This window comes from Leiobunum rupestre, chromosome 2 (assembly GCF_980474605.1).
Source record: "Leiobunum rupestre chromosome 2, qqLeiRupe1.1.hap1, whole genome shotgun sequence".
NCBI classification, from domain to species: domain Eukaryota; kingdom Metazoa; phylum Arthropoda; class Arachnida; order Opiliones; family Sclerosomatidae; genus Leiobunum; species Leiobunum rupestre.
Window position 1 is genome coordinate 54,294,975 of NC_143385.1, and position 20,010 is coordinate 54,314,984.

At 36.3% G+C, this 20,010-nt stretch overlaps 2 protein-coding genes and 1 long non-coding RNA gene across 3 annotated transcripts in view; 1 reads left to right on the forward strand and 2 right to left on the reverse strand.

Moving 5' to 3' along the window:
- LOC149958410 (ras-related and estrogen-regulated growth inhibitor-like protein) overlaps positions 1-20,010 on the forward strand; it is a 319,784-nt gene that overhangs the window by 198,586 nt on the left and 101,188 nt on the right. The window lies entirely within an intron of this gene.
- The window catches only part of LOC149958411 (uncharacterized), a 218,509-nt gene that overhangs the window by 152,502 nt on the left and 45,997 nt on the right, over positions 1-20,010 (reverse strand). The window lies entirely within an intron of this gene.
- LOC149958415 (uncharacterized) lies at positions 7,545-9,085 on the reverse strand. The gene is made up of 3 exons (XR_016478283.1): positions 8,975-9,085; positions 8,802-8,906; positions 7,545-7,782 (listed from the first exon to the last, which is right to left on the reverse strand). It is a non-coding gene; the product is annotated as an uncharacterized LOC149958415 (long non-coding RNA).

Sequence of the window (20,010 nt, forward strand, 5' to 3'; positions counted from 1 at the left end):
AATTATATTTTGACGTGATGAGGTTCACAGATTAAAGGCCGAGAAGAGAGCGAATTCCCACCCCTCTTATTCTGTCCTTATTTTTTGACGACGTGTAACAACTGATTGACATCTCTGACATATTACTTGACAGCTCTGACAGATTGAGTGATTCTATTAAAAAACGGTCTGAGCCGTCGGTCAAGCTGTCCACGCTGTCACACCTCAAGGAATTGACAGGTACAGTTTTGCGGGGGTCAAAATTCGCGCACGAGAAAGTAGAATTTATCCTCTCGGCCTTTAAATCTAGAAGTCTTACGCCATAAGAATACAGAACTCTTTTTATTTGCCAGGTATAAAAAACTACAACTCACCAGTGATGAAATACGGCTAAATCATTTAATGGAAAGCACTTCTACTGGCGTTGGTGAGGAAAGGCGTTCTAGAGAAGACGTGGAGGCAGGTCAACCCAATAAATGTCACGATCCGTACTGGAGAGATTCAAAGACCCCGGAGAAGTTGAAGAGCCTACTTTGTACATTCATTTCCACGATCAGGATTGAGCATAGCAGTGGGTTACCATATGCATGTAGTTAAACGAAATTTTGATTTTTTTAGATGGCGCAGAGCTTGATGGTCTAGAATTCGGTCAGAAATTGATCTAATTGCCGAATCTAAGGATAGTGGCTTCGTGGGGATTAGCTTCTGAAGCGACTGAGGAGAGAACGTTCTCGTGTACTTGAAGCACTTTGAACCCTAGACGAACCGAGCTCAACGGATCGACATGGAAAAAAACGTCGCTAATTAATCCAAGGTTTTAAAAATAAATGCATTTCTTAACATTGTTAACATTTCGGATTTCCTTGGTAAGAGATTGCCAATATACAACCTTGGATTAATTAAACACAGGGAGATACCGCTCCAGCTTAAAACTCCATCATGTAGCAGAAAAGATTGTGCTCGGGCAGCTTTTCGCGCCACGCTTACGTTCCGCAGCCGCCAGAGATGGGTCTAGTTCGCGATCGTCTCACTAGGGCATGTTGGCCTCAACTTCCGGGGCAAATAATTCGTCACGTGACTTCGGTATTCCCACATGGCTGGCATGCTGGCATCAGCCGGTTTTATTTGAATTTCTGCATCATCGGTTTTATTTTCAAATAAATTTATGTAAAACGTTAATAAAAGTTAGCGTCAGTTATTTATTTTCTGGCATAATGGATGGGCCACTAGATCTTTCAATTAACTGCAGACAATTAGACGATTTATTAAGTGGTAAGTATTTAAATATATTTTAAACAATATATAATTAATTCAAATTGTTTTTAATGATGAACTGGACAAGGTTGCAGGTTTTTACCTTTAGCAGTACTATCCAATATAACATATACTCCAAAAATGCCTGCAGGAATTGAAAATAGTTGTCGAATTAAATTGCGATTCCAGTTATACGAAAATAAAAACCTCAATTAAATGAAACCTAATCGATCTTGAAAAACATCACTCCACTTTTATTTGGACAATCGAGTCTATCGAAAAAGAAATGGCGCGAATAATTGCTTGACATAATAGTTTCGAAACTCGAAAAAAGAGGGCTGCACAGGTTTAAAAATAATCACGTGTCTTGCCCCTGAAAAGTTCGATTTCATCCCCCGGCGTATATCTTCCCTCCCTCCGCTTTCGCGCACCGTGAAACCAAGGATCCTATATGTTAGAAGGATATGAGGCGAGGGACGAAAAATGGCAGCGCCGTCGGTGGGTCATGCGCGATAGAGAATCCGTCTTTAGATTCAGTCAAGGACAAAACATGGAAGCACCGCCAAAATTTGTCCTTGAGGGAATAGAAACAAGACGTCCCACGTTTTGAGGCTCTCTTAATATCGACGTCGCTGCGGGCTGGCCGGAGGGCTACATATCGTTCTAACATATAGGATCCTTGGTGAAACTGCCTCGTTACAGGAATCAAACTTTGGGGATAGCGTTGGAAATCGGCAAATAAACGGAAGTCCCTATTGCGCATGCACGAAATGTGTGTCAAACGTTATTATCTTAACATTTTGAGCCAAGGCTTAGTGACACCCCTTTCTTGTCACATAAATAACTTGATAAAATCTTAATTAATATACCCTCAGACTACAAATTTCAGTAATTAAGTTCTTTTCATTGACTCGGTTGCTTATATTGCTTGGTTCTGATGGTGGAATACCTAGCAACTCAAATGCATTATCACTAAATATTTTTAGTTTCAATTGCTCCCTCTCTCCCCTTGGTCCACTTATCGCGCATGCGCTTTAGTCATTTCCTTTTGGGCGCCGATTTCACCAATAGAGATTTTATAGCAATCGCTTCCGCGTTTTTGCTTCTGTGGGATATCCCTGTGTTTAATTAATCCAAGATACAACGACCCTAAGTAAAATAATAAAATTAGTATGACATTTACTATTTTTTAAACGCTACTTTTTATTGATAATATGTATATACATCGTTATGTGGCTAACTCTGGGCTAATTGATTCGGTACCCACAGCCAAAGCTACGGAGTGTTAGTTCTATATATTTGATGTCTATAAAAATATTTTATAATGTTAAAATGGTACTATAATACCCAACTGTATTAAGAAAATTTAAGAAAAATGTATATTAATGCAAATATTTTATTTTATTATTGATGTTTTTTTTAATTATTTGAAGTCGAATTAAATGTGAAGCCGCAACATAATTGACAACTGTCATTCACTAGGCTCCGAAATTCCTTCTTGAAGACAGCTGACCTCAGTATAGTGTCGAATCTATGAATATGCATGTGGCAATTGCCCTTGTATTTGGAGTCGCAATTGGTCTTTTCGATCTGCGGGCAAGCTCCTTCGGGAATGTGTTTGTCGGACCCTTTTTCCAAGCGTATTTTTGACCCTGGCCAGCACTTCACGCACAATTTTTTAAACATTTTTTTGAAAGAGTCGTCGTTCTGAACTACTTTTCCACTTTTGCATTTGTTACAAAATTGAAGATCGTCTGTCGGTGACGAACCGGCATCTATCATTTGAATGAAAGTAATCTTTAGAAAAAATTTCTGAAATTTCGAATTTCTTGAGAGACTTGCCTTGTATAGTCGCGATCAATAATCCCGAGAGAACAATCAGGATCGTCAATTTCATCGTCATTTTGCTAAAATATTAAATATAAATTCAATTTTATTTTAACTTTATTTAAACAGTATCAATAATTTGAAATAGTGACGCTGAATTTCATCCATTTATTAAACGTAATTACCACTGCAATGACTACACCCAATTTTACATTTAAATGTCCTTAAAATCACGTCTGGCCGTTGCTTTTTCGTTTGAAATAATAGGCGAAACTATTAAGTAAATGTGGTCTTAACCAACTCGTTACAAAAACACGTGACTACCATTTCACAGCCAACATCGATTCGGTAACTCGTGTTCATAGTTGGCCGTGCGACGGTAAAGAAAAAAATGATTACTTCCAGATACTGCAGACAGCTAATTATCTTCCACCTTTCTATTACAAGATATTTTATATATAATAATAATAATGAGATAGTTTAGATGAATCGATCAAAAGTTATACAACTATTAGCAAAAGAAAATTAATTATAATTCGTATTTCTTAGGATAGATGGCGCTGCAGTTCTCCACAAAGTCACGTGACTACCATCATTTCAGCCCCCCCCCCCCTCGACTTTATAGTTTCGCCTTTTAGTTCTATTACGGGTATTGAATGTGTCCCACAGAAATAACAACCGCGCGAACTCACATTTTCCCCACATTTGGTCGGGAATTTCATTTTGTTCAGACCTCATCTAGTGCTGCCATCACTAATACTAAAAACCATTTACATGAACCGCCCTACACGCATGCGACACGCGTATGCAGTGGGAATATAATTGCGTTATCTTTTTAATTTAATAATAAAAATTGTAAATTTCATAAGCATTAAATTAAATTAAATTAAATTATAAATAAAAATTAAACCCTGGATGACTTGATGACGCTCAATTAATAATAATAATAATCAGATAGGCTAATATACAAGGCACCACCTTAGACCCAAGTCAGCTAGCGAATTTTTATGCCTTAAACAGGTGGCCACAATGCATAGGCGGGTGGTGGCAAGCCCATCATGCCACGCGACCCAACAGCTCCTTACACTCCCTATTACCATTAACCTCTACAAGTTTTATAGAAAGGGGAAGCCGAATAACTCGGGGGAAAATTCCTTTAACCAGCGGGGAGAGAATTTGCAAACTCTACGCATAAAGAGTGGTTCCGAGTTTTCACCCAGTGCCAGAAACAGGAATCGAACCCAACTCCTCTTACTGCGAGGCGAAAGTGCTACCCACTTATTAAACTTAATTACCGCTGCAATAACTACATCCACGTTTAACCTTAAAATGTCCTTAAAAGCACGTATGGCCGTTGCTTTTTCTTTTGAAATAATTAGTTATTTTACGGGTATTGAATGTGTCCCACAGATATAACAACCGCGTCTATAGTGCTGCCATCATTTAGGATAATTTGAAATTTACAATGCTTAGTGCCTGCGCGATTTTACCAACCTTGAAGGTATCGTGCTTTGCCCTCCACAAACAGCTTCTCTCGCCGGGAGTAGTGGCGTACTCCTGTAATCCCAAGCGTCAGGGAGGCAGAGTTTGTGGATGGCCGTTTGAGGACGACCCCAACCCCCAACGGGTGGTCGGAATATTTCCGCCACGGGTGTCCCGACCCCTGTCCCCACCAGGAAAACGAAATGGATCATTTTACTAAAAATTTAATTTTAGTGTATGATAATATAATATATTATAAGGTTATATTTCTTTCCCACTTCCAATGTATACCCTAAACAACTGAATATATGTTTAACAAGGCTTTCGCACAGATTTCCATACATATTTCTAAATTTTAGAACAGGATTTTCGCACAGAATTTCATACGAATTTCTAAATTTTAGAACGGGCTTTCGGCACAGAATGCCATACGTATTTCTTAATTTAAAGCGGGTTTTTGGCACAGAATTTTATACGTATTTCTTAATTTAAAGCGGGGTTTTGGCACAGAATGTCATACGTATTTCTTAATTTAAAGCGGGGTTTTGGCACAGAATTTCATACGTATTTCTTAATTTAAAGCGGGGTTTTGGCACAGAATGTCATACGTATTTCTTAATTTAAAGCGGGGTTTTGGCACAGAATTTCATACGTATTTCTTAATTTAAAGCGGGTTTTTGGCACAGAATTTCATACGTATTTCCTAATTTTAGAACGGGGTTTCGGCACAGAATTTCATACGTTTTTCTAAATATTATAGACGTGCTCATTCAAGCCCGTATTTGACTCTGTTTTTTGGTTAGAAGCCTCAATTATGAAGTGCCCAGTCGACCCGAACCCAGATAGCCGCTAGCCGCGTTATCTCTAATATTGACGAATTTACCAACCTAGCCACGCCCCTCTGCGCAGATTTTACCCGGAACTTCTAGTGGTTTTTGGCAACTTGGGGGATTTGTCTAGTTAAGTTGTCGCAATTCTCGTTCCTTTTTCCGGGTTTTTTTACGTATATTTACGGCGTTTTAGGGTGAAGTTAACCTCAAACTTCGCCTCCCCCTGCCCCAATTTCGACCCCCCTTATCGAAACCGTGTATGGTCAGAAGTAATAAATAAGTGTGGCACTTTCTTATCGAAACCATGTGTGGTCAGAAGTAATAAGTAAGTGTGACACTTTCTTATCGACACGGTGTATGGTCAGAAGTAATAAGTAAGTGTGGCACTTTCTTATCGAAACCGTGTATGGTCAGAAGTAATAAATAAGTGTGGCACTTCCTTATCGAAACCGTGTAGGGTCAGAAGTAATAAATAAGTGTGGCACTTCCTTATCGAAACCGTGTATGGACAGAAGTAATAAATAAGTGTGGCACTTTCTTATCGAAGTCGTTTATGTGTGGCACAAAATAATATTATCGCCTTCTTGGCGAACTTTTATAGTTTGTATAGTTGGTCCAGATATTTGGTGTCATTCGATAGAACTCTTTGACGCGCACGCAGTGCCGATAATTTCCGCCCCCTCCGACCAACCCCCTTAAAGGGAGAGTGATCGAAAAAAACAATTTGGTCTCATAGAACAATAAAAGTAAAATATTGGATCGTCTTCGCTAGCGTCTACTTGAAAGAGTGAGACCAAAAAATCTGAAGTAGTCGAACTTAGGGCGTGTTGCAAAATCCTGCTTTGCTAGAATCAAACATGTTAAATTCAATGGGCTAGCACTTTGGCTAGGGCTTTGGCAACAGGCCCTTAAGCTGAAAAGTATGCGACCATAGGGACAGAATCTCCGTCTTCCCATATTCTTAGTACATAAATACATTCTTGCAATAATATGATTAATGCAGTTGTTAATAATCAATGTTAAATATCTGCTCTAAGAAAATACTAATTTAATCACCGAGATAATATAAAATCACATGGCCTCAACAGCTTTTGTATTGGTTTGCCCACCCGGGTATCTTGAGAGTGGGCGGTGGCCACTCTTGAACATAGGATGGTAAATTATATATCAAACGATAGGAAATCACATGGCCTCAACAGCTTTTAAATTGGTTTGCCCACCCGGGTACCCTGAGGGTGGGCGGCACCCACTCTTTAACTTAGGATGGCAATTTATATATCAAACGATAAGAAATCACGTAGCCTCAACAGTTTTTGTATTAGTTTGCCTACCTGTGTCTACTAAGGGTGTATGGGTTTGCCCACTCGAATACACGGATCTGGAACTAATATTACGGCCTGGGCCGACTTGTTATTGGTTAGACGCTTTAGCGCCTGCTGCCGTCGGAAGGGGAAAATTCGGAAATTGTCATCCCCCTGCTTGTAAAACTTTCAGCGTAAAGGCTAGTGACGCTCGTCCAATGAAATTCGTACACAACACTGCGTTGGCGTATTTAAAGGTTAGCTGCGTTCTCCTTGTGTTTGTTGCTCCTAGGCGTCAAGAACTTAAGCTTTTTAGAACTTTATTTCACACGCGTTTCTCACGTGGACTTCAAATTAATCGACACAAGCGCGCGCTGCCTATCTTCAATAACTATAGCTAATGACGCAGAAAAAAACATTTACACGTGACCTCCCGTATTTTATAGAACCACCTTTGGGAAATAATGTAACAAATACTTTGACTCTACTCAAATTAAATAGATAATAATATTTAAATTAAGTCTGTATATTGTAAATGAAAAAAACAAGTACTAACTTGATATTTAGATAGGAAAAAAAATTTCTGTAGAACCTAGCGCCGCCGATCTAACGCCGACAATAAAAGTGCCACCGAGCTGCAGCCTCCGAATTTTTTACTTTTCAGCGCGATTTTGATCCCGCCACCGAATCAATTTTGAGATTTGTTATGCAACTTTATTTTTCCTCAAAAGGGGGGGGGGACTTCTGCCCCTTCGCGGCGCCGCCAGGTGATTTTCGCGAAACGCCGCCACCGACCCGAATCAAATCGGCGCTATGCTTTTATTTTCTATAACCTTTATTCTAAGTTTTTTTCGATTATTGGTAAAGACAGTTTACCTTAAATTGGTGCTTCGTTTGCACAAATTTTATTTTTTATATCATACAACAAGCTCTTAAGCGTTATTAATTACACAAACAGGTTTTGTACGAAGATAAAGGTTTAATGGGTGTTCCATCGTCGGTGAACATCGTGGTATAGTAGATCGTATGGCAACGGCAGTTGTTCACGTAACACTGATTGCAGTCGAACTCATCCGGAAAGTCCAAGTCAATGTCCAGGAGCGAGCGACCTGAAATTGAGCATTCGAGTCAACACTGGAAAGAGCAATTGCTAATATAAGTTTCGTGCAGAGGTTTCTAAGGTACGATCTTTAGTAAATGGCTGAATTTGACCTTCAAATTATCATCATCGACCATCAATGTGGCGATCTTTTTACTCGGAAATTAGGCCGAAGAACACGGTTAATTTGACAAAGTCCGGGTTCCGTATTTTAATTCGAAGAATGACACTTGGTATTCTGCCGACACTGTATTAAATGATAGTTTGTTTCGCCAATTATAATTTATTACGCGGCTGTAAATTGTCCTCGAGCGGAGATGTAATTTTGAAAGTGTCAGGTAAAAGCGCGAAGGAAATCGCCGCTGACAGTCTGTTTGGAAGTTAAGCCACTTGAGGCTTATTGGAAATTGTAACATTTCCAATAGTAAAAGAACTTAAACTTTGGAAAAATAATAAACTATTATTGAATTGAAACGTAAAATTGGCTATTACGAACACTCGCTTTCTTATCTGAATTAAGCAATTATCGAAATTGAGACTCAAACTCGTTTTTACTAGTATTTATCGTCGTAGCACTTATCTGGCAGTATTTTTACTACAAATTGATTAGTAAGGTATGACGACTTCCCTCTTGCGAAACTTCCGATACTGTAATCTCTCCGCGACAGACTATCACTAACCGAAATCGTTTAATGCCATAGATTTTGCTATTATATTTCTTACGCTTACATTAATCCCGTATAATCCGTATTCAAGACTTGAATTTTTTTAATTAATTAATAAATAAATGATTTAACTTGTAGCGTTGTGCAATTTTCGGATGTCCAAGGGAGAGTGAGACAGATATTAAGTGAGTTTAATGAAACGCGTATTGATACACGTAGAGGTTTCTTTGAAAACCTTAATTAAAAGATGATAATATGGTCATCGTACTCTGAAATTTAACTATTTCTGACGTTCTCTGTAACTGTTATATCACTAATATCAACAACTATTCGTAACTAAGCGTCAGTTATCAAAAAGCTTTACCATCATACTGTAAACTAATCTGGAATACGACCAAAAACATCGCCAGGAATAAGAACGGCTTCGCTGAAATCCCCATTGTGTTCCACTGTTTGCTAGACCAGTCAACTGTAAGTAAACCGAAAGATAACCAGCGAGATTTTATTCGGCTTAATTATAAACGGAAATATCCTTACCTCGGAGAAATTGGTTTGATGACTATTATCTCGGCTGCACAGAGTGATTCTGATGAAAGCGCAGTTAATATTTAATTACACTCCATTTTTCCGGGACAATTCAATTCATGGCTTTGTTTGAAGGAAATAAATTGTGATTTTTATATTAAATCATTCAGAGAAGTACAATATAACCTATTATTTTTTGGCTGTACGTTAAATGATCTCAATACATACGTAGTTCGTTGGTAAAATCGCGGAAGCATACAAAAGGAGACGTTTTAATATTTAACACGTCTGTAACACCGCCTAACGAGCTATTTTCTCCGATGTAATAGTAAAAGCACTGGACTATGAATTTTATCATGTTTAGTTTTAAAAACGTACCTGCGAGGGTATATCTTGCAAGCGAAGATGGACATTTTCTCGTCAAATAACCACGAATTAAATAGATTGGGAAAGGTAATGCGAGCGATCCATATGATGATTTGGATTTGGGTTAGAGAATACAGATTTTTGCGCTCTATCCTAATGAAGCCGATCCAAATCATTTAGATTTGGAATTGTCTAAACGATTTGGATTGTTTACAGAAAAGCCTCCCAGATGTTAGAAGTAACAAAGGTTTAAAATACTTTTGTTTTAGGATAAATATTCATTTATTAATTACATTGCCAAAAACCAGATCATTTCTGGCTTTCTAGCAATATATTTAGTTTTAGAAGGCTATTCGTATCTCTTATACGTCGCTTCGTGAATAAGGCCTATTGCGGTGCCTTGCTTATGCTAATAATAATAAACAACATATCATAAAGTCTCCATAAGTAAAGGTCTACCATAGGGGCCCATTGTAAAGGCGTAGTCCTGGAGATAAGAAAATTAGCGTACGACGATAGGGCAGTATGTCTACATCTAAAATATTCTCTTACTTGGGGGAGCAGCCACACTCGGGTTGATAAATTCCACACAAAACGCGTCTAAATCTCAAATTTTAAAAATAAGTACCTTTAGGAACGCAACTCTTATTTATAATCGCCAGTTTTGGTTCTCATTAAACATTTTTCAAAGATAAGTGTTAATTTTAAGTTTTAAAGCGATAAAATTGCGGATAAGCTAAGGGCTATAGCGGCGGAAATTTCTCCCGCTTGGTTGTAAGTTTAAAAACGTTCGCGAATTTTTTTCTCAGAAATGCATAGTTGAGGACGTAGCCACTAGGAGGTGCAGATTTTAAATACCTATTTCTTAATAACAGGTATGTGATCTTCAAAAATGTAGCCTTGACATATGCTTATAATAGAGTTATGTTTTTTGATAATGGATATATGGAATGCTTAAAAATGATTTGACACATGCGGAATAAAAATTTGTGGAGTAGCAAGTCCGTATGTATATATATGTATCGTCTACTAGGGCTAAAATCGTTACAGACGAAAAAATCGTCTTTTTCCAAGCGGATAGTTCTGATTTCCACAAAACCAAGCACAGTTGCTAAGGGTGTTGCCATTTAAAAAAATATTTAATTTGAAGTATTTTATACGTTTTTCCAATTTCACCTGGAGGTTCCAATTTACTTAAACCACTCTTGAAGGCAAGAATTTTTTTTTCAATTGTATCGTAACCGCTACGTTAACGGTAGGAAATGTAGGGAACTGTTGGCTCGCGGGCCGTGAATGGTTTGCCACCAGCCTCCCACGCATTGAACCCTGTTACCCGATTTAAAGACCTCAAATATCGCTAGATTTCTCGGGCCTAAAGTGGTGGCTTGGCTATTAGTATTGCTGATGATTATTATTACACGCATTAACTTTTAAAAGAACATGCGTTCTAAGCAAATTCAGCACACTTAAAAAGAATGTAGTGCATTCGCTATCTTTTATAATTTCATAACAAAAAAACGTTAAAATTATTACTAACCATTAGATATATGTTTATAGGATTTTACAACGAAAATTTAAGCTGGGACATATTTTATGACAGGGTTTTTACAATACACCGTACAGAAAATTTACAGCCTTTAAAAGATCGTTAATTGTGGCCGATATCAAGAAAAAAAGAATCAGCAATCCATTAATTGTAATTGTTGAATTGTTCCATTTTAATAACAAACCTTGATATATAAAATAGTGTATCATTGTTAAATTCAAAACGAACATCTCCAACCGAGATAACAAAAAAAAAACAATTGGAAACGAGATAAGGAATATTTCACACCATACGCTACTTGAATAAACTTCTCCGCTATTTCACCAAACAATAAATTGTCAAATATTATTGAAATATATGCTTTTTATACTAAAATCGAAATGTTTAAGGGTTTTTAATTACAGTCGCCTTGTCCACCAAACCCAAAATGGGAATTTCTTCAAAACCAAATTTAATCCTCGTCGTGTTTCTGTTGGTATTCGCTATTGCTTCGAGCTTATTTATACATTAATTTATTAAAATTAATCCGTATGCTTGAGGTTATTACAATGTGGATAGGGAATGCCTCCGTGATTGTAAAGCAAATTTCTGCTATTGCAAATTGGTCATTTTGGATTACTCAATAGTCCATAGACATCGGTCCCAGAAATAGGGTATTTGTCATTTGGAAGACTGAATGTATGGTTGACTACATTACTAAATAAATTACTATAACGAAGTTGGTTTTTTTTTTACGAAAGAGCAACATTTTAATAAGTTGAGCAAGACCACATTTAGTTTTATGTAATCAACGATTCCTAGATATATCTAGAGTTCCTGAATTATTTGAATTAACGGGTTTATATAACCGTACCACCATCTATCGGCTTTTAAAATAACTATTAGGGTGGTACTTTTCACAATAAAGAAAACTTAAACTGACGTCATAGGTCACTGACGACACGCTCAGGTGAGATCCTCCGCATTTTCGTCTAACTAAGCAAGTGCAATTATCATTGAAACAAGCTTATTTAAGACTCTACCGTTAATTAACAATTTATATCTTTTTGAGAAAATTGGTCCTTTTTTGAAATTTGTCCAAAAAAAACTAAATATATGGAGTAGAGAACTGAATCTGTAAATTTCAAATGTCTGATACAAAACTTTGTAATTTCCAAAAAAAATTGTTTTGCTAGTTTACGGATTTGGCCTTAGTTTTGGCCTGGCAAAACTCAGTTCTTGAATTATCGTGACGTCGGTTGAAATATCGTTAAGCCCAAAAATTTCTGCTTCCGAGAGCCTTAGTGCCAAATAGTCTTTATGTATAAAAAATCATATATACAGGCTGTTTCAGAGAAGTCTCACACAAATTTACAGGGGTGTTCTTTGGGTAACATGGATTAAAAAAGGTCCTAAGAAACATTTTCCTAAATTGTGAAACATTTGTACTCGGATTTGTGGTGGTTAATTTTAATTTTGGCAATGCACAACTTTTAAATATTTTGAAAAAACAAATAAATTTCGCGAAAAAGTAACCATCAAACTTTTTGCGTCTAGTTAGGCTTAACTTGAACTTCGCGCTTGATATCAATTTCAGTTACCAATAGTATTTTTAGCTACCGGCAGGTGGAGAATTTTCGGCCGTTTCCCCCGAGGCTGCTTTTTCTTACTGGCGTGTAATAAAGTCTTGCCAACCCAAGCGCCGGGGTTCTATCCTATTTTTTTATATCTATGCCGGAAACTATGTTTGCGCTCCTTAACGGCGGCGGTCGGAATTAAATGCGCTGTGGAAGCTAGCAAGTTAGAAACTAAAGCAGACGCTTGACGGAATTAGCCCCTTTTACGGTTCGGCCCCGTTGCGTCATCTAGTCGCGAATAGTTTCAAAGCCATCCATAACGCGTTGTCGTAGGTTGTTAATGTTGCGGAGGTTTGGGTCCAATTGCTTAGTTTTCATTTGCGCAGTTTCAATTTGCGCACTTTCCACCTGCGCAGTTTCTGTTTACGTACTTTTCCGTTTGCGCGTTTCCCATTTGCGGAATTGCCATTTGCCCAGCTCCCAATTTGCGCAGTTTGTCATTTGCGCCAATTACCATTTCTGCGGTATTTCCCGTTTCCGCGGTTTTCCGTTTGCGTGGTTTCCCATTTGCGCAGTTTCCCATTTACGTAGTTTATCATTTGTGCGATTTTCCGTTTGCGCCGTTTCTCATTTGCGTGGTTTATCATTCGTACGATTTTCCGTTTGCGCAGGTTTTTTATTGGCGAGTATTTTCATGACTTAAATATTCATTATTAAACCTTTTTCCTTGACAAAGGGGGTATTTCTGGCAGATAATTTTTAACATTACCTTTTTTACCATCCAGCTGCACTGCTGGTGTATGTTCAATGTCCGGTCGCGCTGTAAATACCAAACATTTTCATGTTTTGCTCAGTTGAAATATCATTTGTTGAATTATTCGCTTGAAAATATATCACCAGTAAAACGGCCCTTGTGTAGTAGTTTAGTAACTATTTGCTGGCTAATTCCAGCCAATAGAAAATGTTTATGGAGGATGGTTTCAGTGATTGTCAAACCTGCTCACGACTAAAACAATTATAGGCGGCTCAATTAAAAGAACCTAACTTAACCAAACCTGACCAAGCATTTTTACCACTTAAATAACCTTTTTGACTCATACGTAACCCACAATGCCATTGAAAGGTGTGTTTTGGGAAAGAAACCTCTTACAAGGTAAAAAGGCTTAATATAAAATATTTAAGTCGTGAGAAGCCGCGGAATTGATAAACCCGCGCAAATGGAAAACTGCAGAAATGGGAGACTGCGCAAATGAAAACTGCGCAAATCTAAAACCGTGAAATTGCATATGCGGTAATGGGAATTGCGTGGTTGGCCCATTACCTTTGCGGACTTCAGTCTTGTGTACCAATTTTTCAAGATGTCCACAGATCTTAAAGTTGGATATGGGTAGAAATTCGTCTTTTTTTTATTTCGATTTCATCTTTGAACGAAAGATTTGACATGCTCAACGCTTACAATCCAAATTTTTGATCTTTAAGAATAACTGAAAAATTGAGATATATTACTACAAACGATTTGAAAAGATCCTGTTAAAATTTAGAAATGGCGCTAAGAGAATCGGATAACAGAAATTCCGACATTTTTGGAGATAAGTTATATTATGAAATTAACTCGGTATTGAGTATGGAAGAGAAAAGGTATATGATACGACTGCATTGGAAACATTAAAATATATAATTTCAAATTGTTGAAATTTTTCCTAACCTGGTAATTACCCTCGAATAATGCTTACATTGCGCATATCCGTGGTAAGTGCGGAGTGTTCCTTTTCCAAATTTAAACTGATTAAAACATACTCGCGGTCTACAATAAATCAAGAACGATGATCGGGTTTGGCTATGATTTCTATCGAACATGACACAAGTCGTTCAATAAATTTTGATTCTTAAAAAGCTAGAAAAGTAAATATATAAACATAGATCATCTAATTCGTCGTGGTTCGATATATTTGTGATATTAAATTATTAAATCAAGTCATCAATGTCTTTCAGTATTAAGAACAGTATACTTTGTACTGTTTATTTTTAATTTTACGGAAAACAATTCAGCATAACAAAAATAAAGTATCCTGACACTTTTGACGTAATGTAAATCTAGCAGATTACTGGTAGTGAAATATAGAAATATCTCGTGATAAATACTACGAAAAAATTAATTATTGCAGAAATAATGGAGTTTTTTCACTTAAAACGCAAACATTATTACAAAGTTGTAGTAGTTTAGGTTCGTATAAATATGCCGAGCTCGCTTGGATTTAAACACTGTTTTTGCACAGAGCGTCGCACACACTAAAACCGCCACTGAAAACTGGTGATTATATATAAGAGTTGTGTTCCTGGAGGTATATATTTTTCAAATTTGCATTTTAGATGCATTTTAAGTGGAATTTATCAACCCGAGCGGGGCTGCCCTAGCAAGTAAGATACTATTTTAGATGTAGACCTTTTGAAAAAGAAGATGCAGCTACTGCCCAATCGTCGTACGTTAATTTTCTTCTCTACAGGACAAGGCCGTTACCGTGGGCTCCTATGGCAAACCTTTACTTATCGGTACCTAATGATAGGCAGATTATAATTATAAGCATTAGTAAGACACCACAATAGGCCTAATTCATGTAGCGACGTTCAAGAGATGCGAGAAGTCTTCTAAAACAAAAGATGTTGCTAGAAAGTCAGAAATTATCTGGTTTTTATCAATGTAATTAAGAAATGAATATTTATCCCAAAACATAAGTATTTTAAACCTTTCACTCTTAACATCTGCTTTCGAAAATATGAATAAGTTTCGTTGTTATTTCGTACGAGAATCGATTTTTTTTTCTTGAAGCTATAAGGAAAAAAATATAATTAATATTTATATTTCACAACATTTATAGAATAGCTTCATTTTATTAATTTACATCTGAAGATTTTTAACTCGAAATATATCATCAAATCAAAATCGAAACTAAGGAAATATGTGGTGAAAAAAGAGTACAAAGACTTTCTACTAGTTAAATCGTTTAAATACAGCTACACTCGAGGGGCAGGTCACTTCCATTTTGGGTGCGTCTTAATAATAGTAAAATGATTAAATCAGGGTAATCGTGATTAAATCTATTTTAAAAATCTAATCAAGGTTAGAAAATCTAATCACGATTTAAAGAGATTTAATCATTCTAATCATGATCTAATATTTTTAATTAGATTTAATCATTTTAATGAGATTTAATCATTTTAATTAGATTTAATCATCTTAATTAGATTTAATCATTTTAATTAGATTTAATTATTTTAATCACGATTTAACCAATATAATCGGGAATTTATCATTAAAATCAAAACTAAAGTACGATTTAATCATACTAATCACGATATAATTTTTTAATCAGGATTTAATCATTTTAAACAGATTTAATCAGATTTAAACATTATAATCATGATTAAACGTGATTTAATCAACTCAATCGTGATCAAATTGAATTTAATCAAAATAATCACGATTAAATCGGATTTAATCTTTTGAGGGGTGCGTCCTTAATCAAGGAAGTGACCTGCCCCTCGGCTACACTACTGTAACCTTGGATTAGTATTATGTTACTGGATATAGCACTTCAGCCTTCGGCAATGCATTTACGGCTGTCGCTCGAAAAGGAAAAAAGTTGTCTGCTATCGCGCGGGCGGGATGACAACACAAGGGGGGTTTGGTGATACAAGCTCTTCGGCGCAGGCGCGGAAATTCAAAAATAACGGTTCGGAATCTTTCATTCAGGATTCTGGCTCGTGAATAGTTCGAAAGCGTCCGAGATTATATTACAACGAAAGGAACCGTCGAATATTTGCCGACATTTTAGGATTGGAGCACTGGCTAATAGAACAGCTGCACGTAATTCTCGTCGCAATATCATGCGAATTACCAGTAGACGAAGATAAATTTGGAGATAATTGTAGAGGTTAACTTCACACATACCTTGAAAGTTACGGCTGGTACTACATGCCTGTAAGCGTGTATAAGCTTCTGGTCCATGGAAAAGGCATAATAAAGTTGGATTGCTGAGCGAACAGGCTGCAGAGTCAAGATGCAAGATGTATCGCCAGTATAGAGAGTTCCATGCTAGAAAAACTAGCAGAAGAGATAACCTACTTGACATCTTCAACCGATCTCTAGATTCGTCTGACCCGGTAGTCTCAGATTTTTCGCTTTTTGAAAGAAAGTGATCAAGTAAAATTTTTGAAACCGTCATGCGCTAATGCTGGTGAAGAGTTCGACATCGATTTGGAAGATTCATTTGATTTACATGCGGATATGCAAGGTCTTGGTCTTATTTTGGAAAATGAGGAAAATTTTTAAATAATATTTACTTAATTTTTTTTGTTGTTACACGAGTATTTTTTGTTTTCAAAAATGAAGTATAAATTTCATTACTTATTTCAACGTAATTTGTTTAAAATGCACAATATTTATATTGATTATTTTTATAATAATCGAAAATGGTTCTGAAGTTGCTAAAAAAAGGAAAAGCAAAAATTAAAATGATTTAGTTTTGTTTAAATTAATTTCTTTTTTGCCTTCATGAAACGATTGTATCTAAAATTTTTAATTGTATGAAATTACATATGAACCAGACATGTGAGACAATCTAAATCAATTTCCGCGACATGCGCTCGCGCACAGTGAATCCTACTAACAGGATTATGAAATATAAGTTTATCTGGCGTAGAATATTTTGTAGTGGAAAGAAGGAAAACAAGATGAACAGAGATATGGCGAAATTGTGTTCTCAAAAAATGTTTTTCGCAGTTATAAAAATTTATATATCTTGAAAACTTTGAGTAACTTCGCACTCGGACTTTTTGCAAGTTATAATGCGGAACTTATTCTTCCAAATTATGATGATTTTTTCTGCAACTACTTGCAACATTTGCCATATTTTGATCAAATTTGAACCTTTGAGCGCATTTTACAGAACTTCGGTTCAACCGATTTTCACCGAATTTTAAATTTACGTTTAGCAGAAGCCTATACACGCATTGACTAAAGAAATTCGACAAAATTCAAAAAGGTGAACGTTTTGCCCCCTGGTGGCAGTTACCAGAATATAAATTATATTTTCGGACTGAGCTAAAAACAGTGATCAATAATATATACACATTTATTTTATTTTGTTGAAATTTAATTTAGGCACAAAAAAGTCGATTTTGAAACACTGTGAACGTACCATAACAGACAGTAGACGGAATAGTTAGGGTTCTTTATAAATAAAAACAAACACACCCCAATTGATAAACTGCATTAAACATCTTAATCCGTCGAGAAAACGTTTAAAATAAATTACGAAGTAATGACGACCCAGTTAAAAACCAGACCAACATAAATGAAAGAGTACGATGTATACAACTCGAAATTTTCTTCATAAATGAACCATTACGCTTGAAACCTAAATACAATAGATAAAAACATAAGACTGATAAAACCAAATAAATTACAAAAACCTAACTAGGTGGACCACCCACGGGTTCTTATATCTGCTGACTGCGCTAAAACAAGATTGGACCTTTAAATTTCCATACGTTAAAAAATTTAGACTTTAAAAACTATTAATATACTCTTCCACTTAAGCTGAGGTGAAAATTTTCAATGGACCGCAACATGTATCGGTGGCTCTATGGTAGAACACTCGCATATCATACAAGAGATCTCGGGTTCGAATCCCGCCCGATGCCATCGTATATTAATACTAAGACGAGTACCGTAAACATTTTTTGGAAACACTGCCTTTTGGACGTTGAGACGTTAACCGTAACAGCACTCGGTCCGTCCCAAAGGTCAATAAGAAGAAGTTGGAGATAAAACACCCATAACATACAAAACGCAAACACAACAAACTCATCACCCACAACCGCCTTAACACGAACTCAATACCCCTCCTAGGGACTGGTCCCCTCGAAGAGGTAAACAGATTCCTATCTAAAAGTTATGAAATTCTGTGCGAAAACCCCGTTCTTAAATTTAGAAAAACTTATGTAATTCTATGCGGAACCCCGTTCAAACGTTAATGCTTGATTGTCACCAATGGTATAGTCAAAAATCTGAGTCAAACAATGCGAAATTTGAGAGTGGCACCTTGCCCAGAAACCAAGTTAAAGAGAGTAGCTGTTTGTGGAGGGGAAAGCTTGATACCTTCGTGGTTGGTAAAATCGCGCATGCACTATGCGTTGCTAGTTTCAAATTCTTCTAAATGATGGCAGCACTAGACGCGGTTGTTGTATCTGTGGGACACATTCAATACCCGTAAAAGAACTAATTATTTAAAAAGAAAAAGCAATGCCCATACGTGCTATTAAGGAAATTTTAAGTTTTCAGTTTGATATATTCATTGCAACGGTATTTAAGTTTAATAAATGGATGAAATTTAGCGTAATTAAGTCATTCAGGGTATTTTTATTATTTAAAATTTAATTTAATTATTATGAAATATACCACATTTTTAATATTTAATTAAATAGATTAAACATTTATATCCCCAATTTATACGCGTGTCACATGCGGGTAGTGCGGTTCGTGTAAATTGTTTTTAGTATTAAGGGTTACATCTGAGTAACACTCGGTTAATTTTACAGCAAAAGATAAACAAACATTAAAGATAACACTTAAATAGTGATAAACTAAATTAATTAAATTTGGGTGAATTAATATTCTATGAAATTAGTAATTACAGTATTGCGGTTAATATGTCGTCGGAACAGTAAACCCAAATGCTGAATCTTTCCCAAAAAACGTATGAAAAACAGTTTCAATATGTGGCCTTTGGTAGAAATGTTAAGCGGTTCGTTTCAGAGATATGGCCTCCCAAAAAACTACCCCGAAAACCGGACACAGCTTTTAAACCGACGAACGATAATCTTCCTCGTTCTCAATCGTTGGTCTAAAATCATCAATTGCTTAATAATGATCTTTTAGAAGTAAGATTAGTCGGAAAATGAATACAATTAACTATTTTAAAGTATTGATATTGTTCCAAATAAAGTATAATTGAATTTCTATTTAATATTTTAGCAGACTGACGATGAAATTGACGATCCTGATTGTTCTCTCGGGATTCTTGATCGCGACTATACAAGGCAAGTCTCTCACGAAATTCGAAATTTCAGAAATTATTTCTAAAGATTACTTTCATTCAAATGATAGATGCCGGTTCGTCACCGACAGACGATCTTCAATTTTGTAACAAATGCAAAGGGGGGAAATTGATAGACTCCTCTTTCGAGGAAATGATGCGAAAAGTTTGACGAATTGCTTGATAACTACAGAACTACGATTGCATAATCACAATGGAATCCATAATCCCGGAAAAGCCTGCCCGAATGTATATATAATCCAAGAGACCCCAAACTTCGAATGCGAAGAGGATCACCTGGGCCACTGCAAGATATCCAATTCCGAATTCAGACTGACATTCTTAAGATTATCAGGTGAGGATGCATTTCAGAGACTAGTGGATGAAAGTTGTCAATTATGTTGCGGAATCCCGTTTAATTGGTCTGCATAAATTTACAAATTAACCAATAATTAAATTAAATATTTGTTTTTTAGAATAAAA